The sequence below is a fragment of the Aquarana catesbeiana genome, linkage group LG03, assembly GCF_042186555.1.
Source record: "Aquarana catesbeiana isolate 2022-GZ linkage group LG03, ASM4218655v1, whole genome shotgun sequence".
Classification (NCBI taxonomy): Eukaryota; Metazoa; Chordata; class Amphibia; order Anura; family Ranidae; genus Aquarana; species Aquarana catesbeiana.
Window position 1 is genome coordinate 530,803,410 of NC_133326.1, and position 12,486 is coordinate 530,815,895.

The 12,486-nt window shown below is 41.0% G+C and overlaps 1 long non-coding RNA gene across 1 annotated transcript in view; it reads right to left on the reverse strand.

Moving 5' to 3' along the window:
* Nucleotides 1-3,240: 3,240 nt before the first annotated feature.
* The window catches only part of LOC141132657 (uncharacterized), a 72,221-nt gene continuing 62,975 nt past the window's right edge, over nucleotides 3,241-12,486 (reverse strand). Inside the window, exon 3 of the long non-coding RNA XR_012242948.1 lies at nucleotides 3,241-5,148. This is a non-coding gene — a long non-coding RNA (uncharacterized lncRNA). The remainder of the gene's footprint in view (nucleotides 5,149-12,486) is intronic.

Genomic DNA, 12,486 nt, shown 5'->3' on the forward strand with positions numbered 1-12,486 from the left:
TTATTTTGGTTCGGGGTTCCCCTGTGGGGAAATTCCATGCCATTTTTATCAATGAACTTTTATGTGTATTGCCGGACCAACAATTCATTGTAGCCGGCGCTAGCCATAGTAGTTTTGAATGATTTTTTTCCTTTAGAAATTTCATTTTGTACTCGGACTGTACTAAACACAGGAAACATGCGCCACTTTACAGGCATACTATAGACACCCCCAGGTACGAAATTTAAAGGAATATTACACTTTTATTGTTTCACTTTAAGCATTATTAAAATCACTGCTCCCGAAAAAACGTCAGTTTTTAAAACTTTTTTTTGCATTGATTCATGTCCCCTGGGGCAGGACCCAGGTCCCCAAACACTTTTTATAACAATAACTTGCATATAAGCCTTTAAAATGAGCACTTTTGATTTCTCCCATAGACTTTTAAAGGGTGTTCCACGGCTTTCGAATTTGCCGCGAACACCCCAAATTGTTTGCTATTCGGCAAATGGGCGAACAGCCAATGTTCGAGTCGAACTCATGTTTGACCCGAACATAAAGCCCATCTCTACTGAAGACACTTGTATTCTTTCTAGAATAAAAGTAAGCATATCATTTTAACCTTTCCCTACTCCAACCAAAATGAAAAAAATAAAAAGTTTTGGTTTTAGATACACTTTAAAGCAGAACTAATCTGTATCTGAGCACCACAAACTGAAAAAGCTATTTAATTAATTTTTAATATTCAAAGTAAGCTTACCCATAGCTAACCATATCCCCATGCCTTATTTTGTTGAGAAATCACTTTGAAAAGCATTCCCTAGCATTTCTGGCTGTTGCCATCTTGAGTGAGGACAGATAATTCATGTAGTATTTACTTCCTGGAATCCGTTTGCCTTTAGCTCGGGCATGCAGGCAGGAGGGTGTGTTGGGAGGAAAGTGCACCCCTGTGCCTTTAATGAGGGGTGGTTCTCCCTCCAGACTTACCTGTCCTCTATCTATCTATCCATTATTATGCATGTGCTTCCACTGTGAAGGCTCTCAAAAATGTATAGAGTTAGGACTGCAGATAATACTGGGGTGCCGTGAAGTGGCTCTGCAGCTTAGCTTACATGTATATTTGCAAATGTGTGCAAACTAAACCCCTGTTATTAATGCAAACTGTTAGACAGGACAATTTGGTTGTTTGCAGGCTGGTCGGTGAGTTGAGCTGGGAATTTTTTGGGGTTTTGTTTTACGTGCGTTGCCCTTTTATGTGCTCTTTGCTGCAAAAGCCAGTTATAGGTGGGGCAGTGGCCATTTGTTTGTACAGGATGGTGTTCTTAGCTGAGAAAACCCTCCTGTCATCCTGCACTGGGCGCTTGTTCAGCTCATCTGAATGCCTTTAATCCTGGCAGGAAAAAGGCTGCTTAACCACTTGCCGACCGCTGTCAGCATATATACAGTACGTCGGCAGAATGGCACGGCTGGGCAAAGTAACGTAAAGTAACATAACTGCCACAAGCTCCGTGACCATGCCCGTGGGACCCGCGGACTCGATCGGTCGCTGGGATACCCGCGATCGTGTCACGGAGCTAAAGAATGGGGAGATGCCGATGTAAACAGCATCTCCCCGTTCTGCCTAGTGACAGGACACCAATCGTCTGCTCCCTGTAATCGGAAGCAGCGATCAGTGTCATGTCACTGCTAGCCCATCCCCCCCACAGTTATAATCCCTGCCCAGGACACACTTAACCCCTCCCCGCCCCCTAGTGGTTAACCCCTTCACTGCCAGTGACATTTTTACAGTAATCAATGCAATTTTATAGCATTGATCGCTGTATTAATGCCAATGGTCCCAAAAAAGTGTATTAGAATTATCCGATGTGTCCGCAATAATGTAGCAGTCACAATAAAAATTGCTGATCGCCGCCATTACTAGTAAAAAAAAAATTATTAATAAAAATGCCATAAAACTATCCCCTATTTAGCAGACGCTATAACTTTTGCGCAAACCAATCAATAAATGCTTATTGCGATTTTTTTTTTACCAAAAATATGTCAAAGAATACGTATCGGCCTAAACAGAGGAGAATTTTTTTTTAATATATTTATGGGGGATATTTATTATAGCAAAAAGTAAAAAAAAAAAAAGTAAAGAAAAAAAAAAGTAAAAAAAAAAAAAAGTTTTTTTTCAAAATTGTCGCTTTTTTTTGTAAAAACCGCAGAGGTGAACAAATAACACCAAAAGAAAGCTCTATTTGTGGGGAAAAAAGGACGTCAATATTGTTTGGGAGCCACTTCGCACGACCGCGCAATTGTCAGTTAAAGCGACACAGTGCCGAGTCGCAAAAAAAAAGGGCTCTGGTCAGGAAGGGGGTAAATTCTTCCGGGGCTGAAGTGGTTAACTACTTGCCAACAGTATATGTACTGCAGTGGGGCGGCTCATACAGGCACTGTACCTGTACATACCTGTACATAGCGGCTTTCTTCCGGGTTCCCCCGCCCACTGGCTCTGCTGTGATTGAACACAGAGGGACTTAGCACATCCCAGCCAATGATTCATGGTCAGGACCTGCTGATAGGCTGTGTCCAATCACACCCCAGAGCCCTGTGTTGACAATCAGCACAATATTAGCACCGATCATTGTATTAGTGTCACTGGTAATGTCAGTGTCAGTTAGCCAGTTCCCACAAAGTGCCAGTTATGCCGCGTACACACGGTCGGACTTTTCGTCTACAAAAGTCCGACAGCCTGTCCGACAGACTTCCGACGTACCTTCGGCGGACTTGCGGCAGACTTTGTTACGAACGGACTTGCCTACACACGACCACACAAAAGTCCGACGGATTCGTACGTGATGACGTACACCGGACTAAAATAAGGAAGTTCATAGCCAGTAGCCAATAGCTGCCCTAGCATGGGTTTTTGTCCGTCGGACTAGCACACAGACGAGCGGATTTCGGGGTCCGTCGTACTTACGACGTAAAGATTTGAAGCATGTTTCAAATCTAAAGTCCGTCGGATTAGAGGCTAAAAAAGTCCGTTGAAAGTCCGGAGAAGCCCACACACGATCGGATTACCAGCCACCTTTAGTCCGTCAGCGTCCGTTGGACTTTTGTAGACGAAAAGTCCGACCGTGTGTACGCGGCATTAGTGTCAGATTTTCCACCTAACTATCACAGTCCCACTTTAAGTCACTGATTTCCACCATTACTATTATAAAAAAAAATCCATTATATATACCATAGTTTATAGATGCTATAAGTTGAGGTATACGAACTCAGCGTTCGTTGGATTGACGCCCACACTCATTTTACAAAAGTGAGTGCATCCCCCTTCTGTGTCCTGTCCCTTTTTCCACTCTGGCCGCCACGGAGTTATACTATATACTGTCTGCTTATGTTTTTTATATACCATCCTGCACACCCACCACCCAAATCGCCTGAACTACTGGATGGGACTCTTGCCTGCTGGTGATTTGTTATTGGATTACAAGCTGTTGTCTTGCAGCAGTAAGGTGAGCTGCTTGTGAGCACAGAGGTGTCCCCACTGAAGACTTTTTTCCCCTTTCCTGTTGCTTGTGGACTTGCCTTTTTGGAACTGATGACTCATTGTTTGAGCACTTTGTACTACAAGGTGGTGGGACTGTTCACCATTTATTTATTTACTTGGAGTCACTAATAAGAATTTGCTGAGTTAGCACATATGTGCTAGTATGATACTAGCCCTTTTGCACTGAGATTCCTTTTTTTTTCGTTTCAGTATTTACAATATTTTTTATGTGCTAGTATGATATTAGCCCTCATGCACATGGACTTTTTTTGATTTATATTTTTATTTGGTTCAATATATATATATATATATTTTTTTTTTTTTTGTACCCACACTGTATTTGTCACTCATTTTATAGCTTTTTATACGTTTTAGGCAATTTTGTTTCCTCAGTCTATTCGGATTTAGTGCCCATGTGACCGCACTTTATTACATTTCATTATACTGTTATATTTTGTATAATTTTTTCATTTTGCCTTTTTGGAACTGATGACTCATTGTTTGAGCACTTTGTACTACTAGGTGGTGGGATTGTTCACCATTTATTTACTTGGAGTCACCAATAAGTATCTGCTGAGTTACCACATATGTGCTAGTATGATACTAGCCCTTTTGCACTGAGAATTTTCTTTTCTTTTGTTTCAGTATTTACAATATTTTTCATGTGCTAGTATGATACTAGCCCTCATGCTTATTATACTTTTTTAAATAAATTTTTTTATTTTTTCACTCACCTCTCTATACATTTGAGCTAGCCCCTTCCCCTTCCCCTTTTTAGCACAGCGCAATCACCACTCACTTTATTCATACCACTTCTGTCTGTTTGGATCAGCCATTTAGGTGTTGCAGCAGTGCCCCTTAGCATAGGTATTTCTGACAGCGCAGGAGTTTCTTCATCATTTATTAATTTATTCTGGTTATTAGAATGCAATAACACACAAATGCGCCTAGTGTTTAGATATATTTACTTACATTTTAAAATGCCTGTAAACACCAATGTTGCATCTATACATAGGCTAAAATAGAGGCTGAAAAATAGACATGCCAAACACCTAAAAAAGCAGTGTTTTTTAATAATGAGGCAGTTTCTAGCCACATTTCAAGAACATACTAGTTAATAAATTGCCCTGTGCAATAGGGCGAGTAGATGGTGTGAGTGCAAGCTGTGGGGTTCAGAAACAAACGTGAAGTGCTGCGTAATATGATGGTGATATATAAATAATGGAAACAAATAATACCTCTAAACTGTACACACAACTAAAACTCCATTAGGAGTGGACCAACACCCATTAGCGCCGGCTTTTATGATGGGAAGAAAGGTCTTCTTTCAGAAGGCTTTGTACATCTTTGAGTGTGAATAATGCAGTTCCCGTACTTGTTTTGTCTGCTTATCACCCTTAGCACTCACATACCATGTGAACAGTTTATGATGTTATTCTTGAGAAATAAGGAAACACATTTTCATCTGTGGACAGCAAGAGAGAGGCCGAGCAATAATTTACTGGAATTCTCTTGCCTTTATTGACTCCTGCTAAGACTTAGATCTCTTCCTCTTTGTCCTGGTGGGCTGTAAGAGAATTTTGGGAATTCTCTTGACGTCTAGCAGAACAATGTATTGTCAAGAAGTTTTAGAGCTGCAGGGAGAGGAAGTTGTAGAAATGTGTTTACAAGTTTTTATTAGCATCATACATAGCAGAGCCAGGAAATAAAACAGGACACTTTATGGATTTGCATAGAAGTAAAAAAAAAAAAAAACAGATGACAAGCTTGTTTTCTGCAGGATCATTTCATTAGATATGCATCTTACTACTTTCTTTTGGAACAATTAATTGGACAGGTTAGAATTTGTGTTCTAGTCATAATCATCCCAGTTCACCTAAGAATAAAAGGTACTGGCAGAGTCTGGTCACCTCCTTCTTCTTCTGTGGAAAACCAAGTATTTATGTTTGTTTGAGCAAGCAAAAAAAAAAAAAAAAGGGCTTACTATGCTGATTGGTTCATGGGAACACAAATTTTCATGGTATTGGGTTAATTCAAACAAGTAGGTATTGAGCCAGTACAATGGCTAAGTGGTTAGAACTTCCATCTAGCAGCACTAGCCTCATCAGTTCAAATCCCTGCCATGGCACTACCAGCCTGGAATTTCCATTAATGCAAATAAGGAATTGGGAATGCAATAAGAAGTGTTAAAATAGACCACAAAAGGCAGAGGAGAATGAAAAAAAATCCCAAGAAATTTTTTAAACATATTAACAGTAATGCTGCATACACGCGATCGGAATTTCCGACAAGAAATGTTCGATGTGAGCTTGTTGTCGGAAACTCGACCATGTGTAGGCTCCATCGGACATTTTGTTTCGGAATTTCCAACAAACAAAATTTGAGAGCTGGTTCTCAAATTTTCCGACAACAAAATCCGTTGTCGTAAATTCCGAGCGTGTGTACACAATTCCGACGCACAAAATTCCACACATGCTCTGAATCAAGTACGAGACGGAAGCGCTCGATCAGGTAAAACTAGTGTTCCTAATGGAGATAGCACATTCGTCACGCTGTAAAGTTTTTCATCTTTTAATGCAGCGCATTCTCTTCGTCTTTATAATGCTAGAATAATGAAGTTGTTTTGCTGCTGATATTTACACAGAGTTCTGACAAACTTATTTCTTTATTATTTCTCGTGATCTCATGAATAATCTTTTTTTTTTTTTTTTTTTTTTTTTGCCAGATCTCCAGAATAATGTTTTATTTTTTTTTTTATCAAGATCTGTGTTTTTTTTTATTTTTTATAGTGATCTCCATAATATTTTTTTTGTGTGTCAAGTTACCACAACACCATTATTATCTTGTATTTTTTAACCTCAGAGATTGGTTGGTGTTGGTGTGCCTTGTTTTTTTTTTTTTTTTTTTTTTTTATTTAATATATTTTTATTAAAGTGAAATATAACAAAGATATACATATATCTCAGAATGATTGCATTCTTGAAAACACAGCAACAAGAGTTTCAGCACTCACAGATTTCAATGAGTATTTATAGGTTAACCCTCCAATAATTGGTTCGGAAGCGTAACAAAGTGTTGGTATAGCATAGGGTTAATACTTTGTGAGCACTTGAAATAAACCAAGATAAGTGTAAACAGGAAAAAACCTTACTTTGGTATATTAAAAACTAAGAGATAAATAATAACAGAAAAAGATAAAATTAAGAGAAATTTTATGAAAGAGGAGAGAGTAGGAGAATAAGAAAGGTAAGAGAACAGAGGGTAGGAGGGGGGGTATGGGGGGGGGGGTTGTAGCTGGTATGCATGTCTACACACCAAAAGGGAGTTGGCTAAGCTTAGACTAGAGGTTTAAGAGGTTTGCGTTATAAGTTCCTTATAAGCAGATGTGGATTGAAATTTTTTCCAAGAATCCCAGGTTAGAGAATGTTTCTTAGAGGTACCTCTAATGTCGTGGGTGATGCTCTCCATAAGATGTACCTTATCGACCATTTGTAACCAATCTCTTGTAGAAGGGATTGTTGGTTGACCCCATAAAGTAGGGATTAAAGCTTTGGCCGTGTTTAGTAAATGAGGAATAATTGAACGTTTATATATTCTTATGGGAGTTTTGGTGGAATGAAAAAGAATAGTCCACGGGTCGTTGGGTATATTGACATCTGAGATCTGTAATATTAGATTGCGGATAGTGTCCCAATAAGGTCGGATGAGTGGGCAAGACCACCAGATGTGTGCGTGAGTGGCTTTGTTCCCACAGTTCCTCCAGCATAATGGGGAGCTGGCGGGGAACATTTGTTGTAATCTGACTGGGGTATAGTGCCATCTCGTAAGCAATTTATAATTGACCTCTGACATTTTTGAGGCCAATGAGGAGGTGTGGGCTAATTGGAGGATCTTTTCCTTTTGGTTATCTGTAAGGGAAGAATCTAGGTCATGCTCCCATTTGGCCAAGAATGGTGGGAAGTTGGGGTTTTGAAGTGTAATGAGAGCTTTGTAAAATAGAGAAATTCCATGTAAAGGGGGATCTTTTGGATAGAATATTTCTTCTATGGTATTTAATTCACTCAGACCTCTGAGCGGGTTGGGTAGGGATCTTAAGAAATGTTGTAATTGGTGATATCTCCATTTATCTAGAAATGTGGTGGGTTTAGGGGCAAGTATCACGTGTAATGGTTTGAGTATGTTGTCACGGAGGACATGGTGTAATAGAAGAGGTTCTTCCGTTCCCCATGATTTAAAGCCTGGATCTAATAAACCTGGTAAGAAATATTTATGATTGAGGAGAGGTAGTAGAGGAGAATCATACTTCCATGAGAATTTTTTGTGTAGGGCGTCCCAAATATCTAGGGAGGATATAGTGAGAGTCGAGGTAGATCGAGCTAGGTTCCTACAAGAACGGGGTATCCAGGGGGCTACCGAGAGATCCACACCACTTAAAAAGTGTTCAATTTGTACCCATAGTTTCGATCTAAGAGCGTATTTCCAATCAGCCAGTCTGGACAAGATAACTGCTTGATAGTATGCCTTAAAATTAGGAAGTGCCAGACCGCCTGAGCATTTGGAGCGAAATAGTAGCTCTCTCGATATCCTGGAGTGACCGCCCTTCCAGATATATCTGGAAATCAGAGTTTGTAATATAGTGAAGAACCCCACTGGTACTCCCATTGGAAGCATTTGAAAGAGAAAAAGGATGCGGGGTAGTATGTTCATTTTGATTATGTTCACTTTCCCCAACCATGTGTGTGATAAGTTGGACCATTTTCGTAGATCCTCCCTGATCCTATTTAGCAAGGGAATATAATTATGTCGAAATAAAGAATGGAGATTGGGAGTCAGATATATACCTAGGTATTTCATGCTTTTTAATACCCATTTAAAGGGAAATAGGGGCTTAAGGGAGAGAGCTTCGGACTTGGAGATATTGATGTTTAAAATTTCAGATTTGGATAAATTTATTTTGAAGTTAGAGATGGATTGAAAGGTAGAGAATTCAGACATTAAGTTGGGAATTGAGATGCGTGGTTGCTGGATAAAAAATAGTACGTCATCCGCATATGCCGCGTATTTATGGGATCTTTTGCCTATTTGTATGCCTTTGATATTAATATTATGCCTAATTGTAGCTAGGAAGGGTTCTAAGGTGATAGCAAAGAGGAGAGGGGAGAGAGGGCAACCTTGTCTGGTTCCATTATGTAAGACAAAGGGGTCACTCAACGTCCCATTAATTCTAATTTGTGCTGAGGGGTTTGAATAAAGGGATGAAATTCGGTGGAACATCCTAGGTCCCAGCCCAAAGTGGCGTAAGGTCATCTTAAGATATTCCCAGTCCACCCTATCGAAAGCTTTTTCAGCATCAGTGGATAGGAGTAGGGCGGGCTGGGCGTATCTCCCAACGTATTGGATTAGGGATATTGCACGAAGTGAGTTGTCTTTTGCTTCTCTATTGGGTATGAATCCTGATTGGTCTGCTGATATCCAGCTGGGCAAAAGAGGGAGCAGCCGGTTTGCGATTACTTTAGCAAAAAGTTTGATGTCAACGTTAATTAGTGATATTGGCCTAAAACTGTTACATAGAGTGGGGTCCTTATCGGGTTTAGGGATGACAGTGATGTGAGTTGATAGAGATTCTGGGCGTAGACCTGAAGAGTGAGATATAGAGTTTGCATAAGCGGTGAGACGAGGGAGCAGGATGTCGCTGAATGTTTTATAATATGAAATGGTGAACCCATCCGGTCCAGGAGCTTTGCCGGATGGGGATGATTTCAATGCTACCAGGAACTCCTCTACCGAGAAATCCTCTTCCATTTCTTTGAGGGCAGATATGGGCAATTTGGGTAGGTTAGCTGCTCTCAAGTAGGAAAGCAGGCGGCTTCTTCTCTCTTTTTGTGGTAGAGAAGACAGGTCATTTTTAACATTATATAGGCCTTCGTAGTACTCTCTAAAGGCCTTAGCAATATCTGGGGTTGCATGGGCTAAATCCCCTGTTGGAAGTTTGATTTTGGGAATAAAGGACTGTGATTGTTTAGTCTTTAAAGACCTGGCTAGCAGCTTGCTTGGTTTGTTACCCCATTCATAAAATTTCTGTGATAGACGTTGGAATTTTCTTTTAGTATCTAAATTGAGAAGGGATTTTAGTTCTTCACGTTTGAGTGTGAGGGATTGAAGGTGCTCATTATGCATGGAGAGTTTGTGTTGTTTGTCTAGAGCCGCTATTTGCTGTAGAACCTGATCAATTTGTTGACCATGCTCCCTCTTTTTCCTAGCCCCGAGCTCAATAAGACGACCCCTAATAGTAGCCTTGTGGGCTTCCCATACAACAGAGGGAGAGGTGTCAGAGGGTTTATTTTCCTTAAAATATTGTGAGAGATGAGAGGCTAACATGGAAACTTCAGCTTCATCAGAGAGAAGGGAATCATTGAGTTTCCAATTGTTAATGCGTCGTGGTAAGGAAGGCACGGTCAACGTCAGTGATACAGGTGCGTGGTCTGATATAGATGCGGTGCCAATGTGAGCAGATTGCAGGAGGGGAAGATGAAAATGATCTAGGAATATATTATCTATTCTGGAATAGGATTGATGTGTTGTGGAAAAGTGTGAATAATCCTTCTCCTTAGGGTGGAGAAGGCGCCAGACATCCATCAATTGAAGATCCAGGAGCTTTTTTTTAACAAGTTTCAGTTGTTTGAAGGAAATATTAGAGCGGCCTTGGGATGTATCAATTGTTGGATCCAGTGGCATGTTAATGTCGCCCGCTAGGATAGTAAGGCCTTTGGCGAAGTTTGAAAGTTTAGTTAGTGTTTGTGAGAGGAAGGTTGACTGATTTTGATTAGGACAGTACACGTTTGCAAGAGTACATTGAGTGTTACCTATGAAGCCCTTTAAGAAAAGGAAGCGACCATGGTCATCTGCCAACATGTCAGATAACCTAAAGGATACATTTCTGCAGAATCCAATGGCCACTCCTTTAGCTTTATTAGTGTCTGATAAACTATAATACCACTGTGGAAAGTGGGATGAGGTTAGCTTAACGGGCGTTGTGTGAGTTAAATGCGTCTCTTGGAGAAAAGCAATAGAACATGTGGCTCTTTTAAGTTCACGTACTAATTGGTGTCTTTTAGCAGCAACATTAAGACCCCTAACATTATACGATATAACCTTTAATGTAGCCATTGTTAAAGCATAGTACGTACCTTCAGCCTATATTTCCATGCATACCAGCTAAAGGGGGGGGGTAGAAAGGGAAAAAGGAGAGGGTTTTTTTGGAAAGAAAGAGAGAGAAAAGAAAAACAAGAAGAACACATGTGAGAATCACATATATAAGTTAAACAACTTGTGGGAAACACATATTTATCACGCAGAAATCTGCAGTGTTCCCATTGGGGAGAGAGAGAACTAGAGGCCAGCCCAATCCCTAAATGAGAACTGGATAGGGCAAATATAAGGCCAATCGTTCTCGCCAACCCCAGAAGGAAAGGGGGTGTCAGGGTTGCGCTGTAGTGGAGGAGGGCAAGCAGAGGAAGTGTGTCCCCACAGCGCGCGACCTATGAGAAAACGAATAACTTATAACTATAAGTAAATAATTAGTTCCATTTAGGAATGTAAATATTACCAATTTGTAACCTGGATCAGTTTGATCAAAACATAACCCCTAGGCAATAAAGTGCAAACTAAGTCGGTACTTAAACTACGTACCCAAGAGTAAAAGGTAACAAAGCACGTTGGTCATTACCACTGTATGATGGCTTCGGCCATATTTAGACAGGCACAGTAACAAAAAAAAAAAAAAAAAAAAAAAACCCAACTGCGGCCGAAACCTGACTTAGTATTAACAACCTGTAGGTAAAAGATTATCCATGATAAGAAAATTAGTATGTGTAAAAAGTTACATATTTCAACCGTGCTTTTGTGCTGAGCCTGGAAGAGAGGTACGCCTTTTCTTTGAGGGGGTCTTTCTCCAGGGTGGGTCCGGTAGGCTCAGAAATTTAGGGATTGGGTCTTGCCAGCCTGGGAGTTCCATGGATGGAAGATTAAGATCTTGCAAGAAGGTTGGGAGTTCCTCCGGAAATCTCAGCGTGTGTGACCGACCATTTTTTGTGGCAATTAGGCAGGCTGGGAATCCCCATCTGTAGGTGATCCCGTCTGAACGCAGGTGGTCAAGGAGCGGTTTCAGAGCTCTGCGGCGGTCTAGGGTTTCCTTAGAAAGGTCTGGAAATATGGTGATGACTGCTCCGTCAAAGTCTACGTTAGGCAAGCCCCGCATCTTCATCATAATAGCATTTTTGTCTTCAAAATAATGCAAGCGACAAATAACGTCTCTGGGCTGATCTGACTTAGCATTACGGGGTCTTAGGGCACGGTGTACTCGGTCAAAGCGTAGCGGTGCAGTGGCTGAATTGCCTAAGATGGTATTAAAGATGCCTCTTATAGATGGTTCTAGGTCATTATCACCCGTTGCTTCTGGCAGACCTCTGACACGAATGTTATTTCTACGGTTACGGTTCTCGAGGTCTTCGAGTTTATACAGGGAGGCACGGTGGGCAGAGGCCAACTGGGTAACAGTGTCCTGTAGTTCTTTAATAGCTAAATCATGTGTGTCTTGTCGCTGTTCCGTTTCCTCAACTCTGGCCAGGATATGTGTCATGTCGGATCTGACAGCAGATATCTCCTTTTTTATGGATTTCTCCAGACTGTGAAACATTCCTGCAAGTTCTTTTTTGAGGCCGCTCATTAGCGTGTTCATTTCGGAACCCACAGGGGATCCTGGATCATCCATGAGGTCTGAGCAGTATGAGGAGGTCGGGGAGCTGTCTCGCACAGATGCAGCGTGAGATGATGGAGAGACGCTGGTCCGTGAGGTTCGGACCTGCTCGTCTCTTGCGTTAGCCAAGTACTGTTGAATAGAGCCAGTGGAGACTGGAGCGGGCAGAGATCTTTTACCTGGACGTTTACCCTTGGCAGACCGGGGTTTAGGTGTT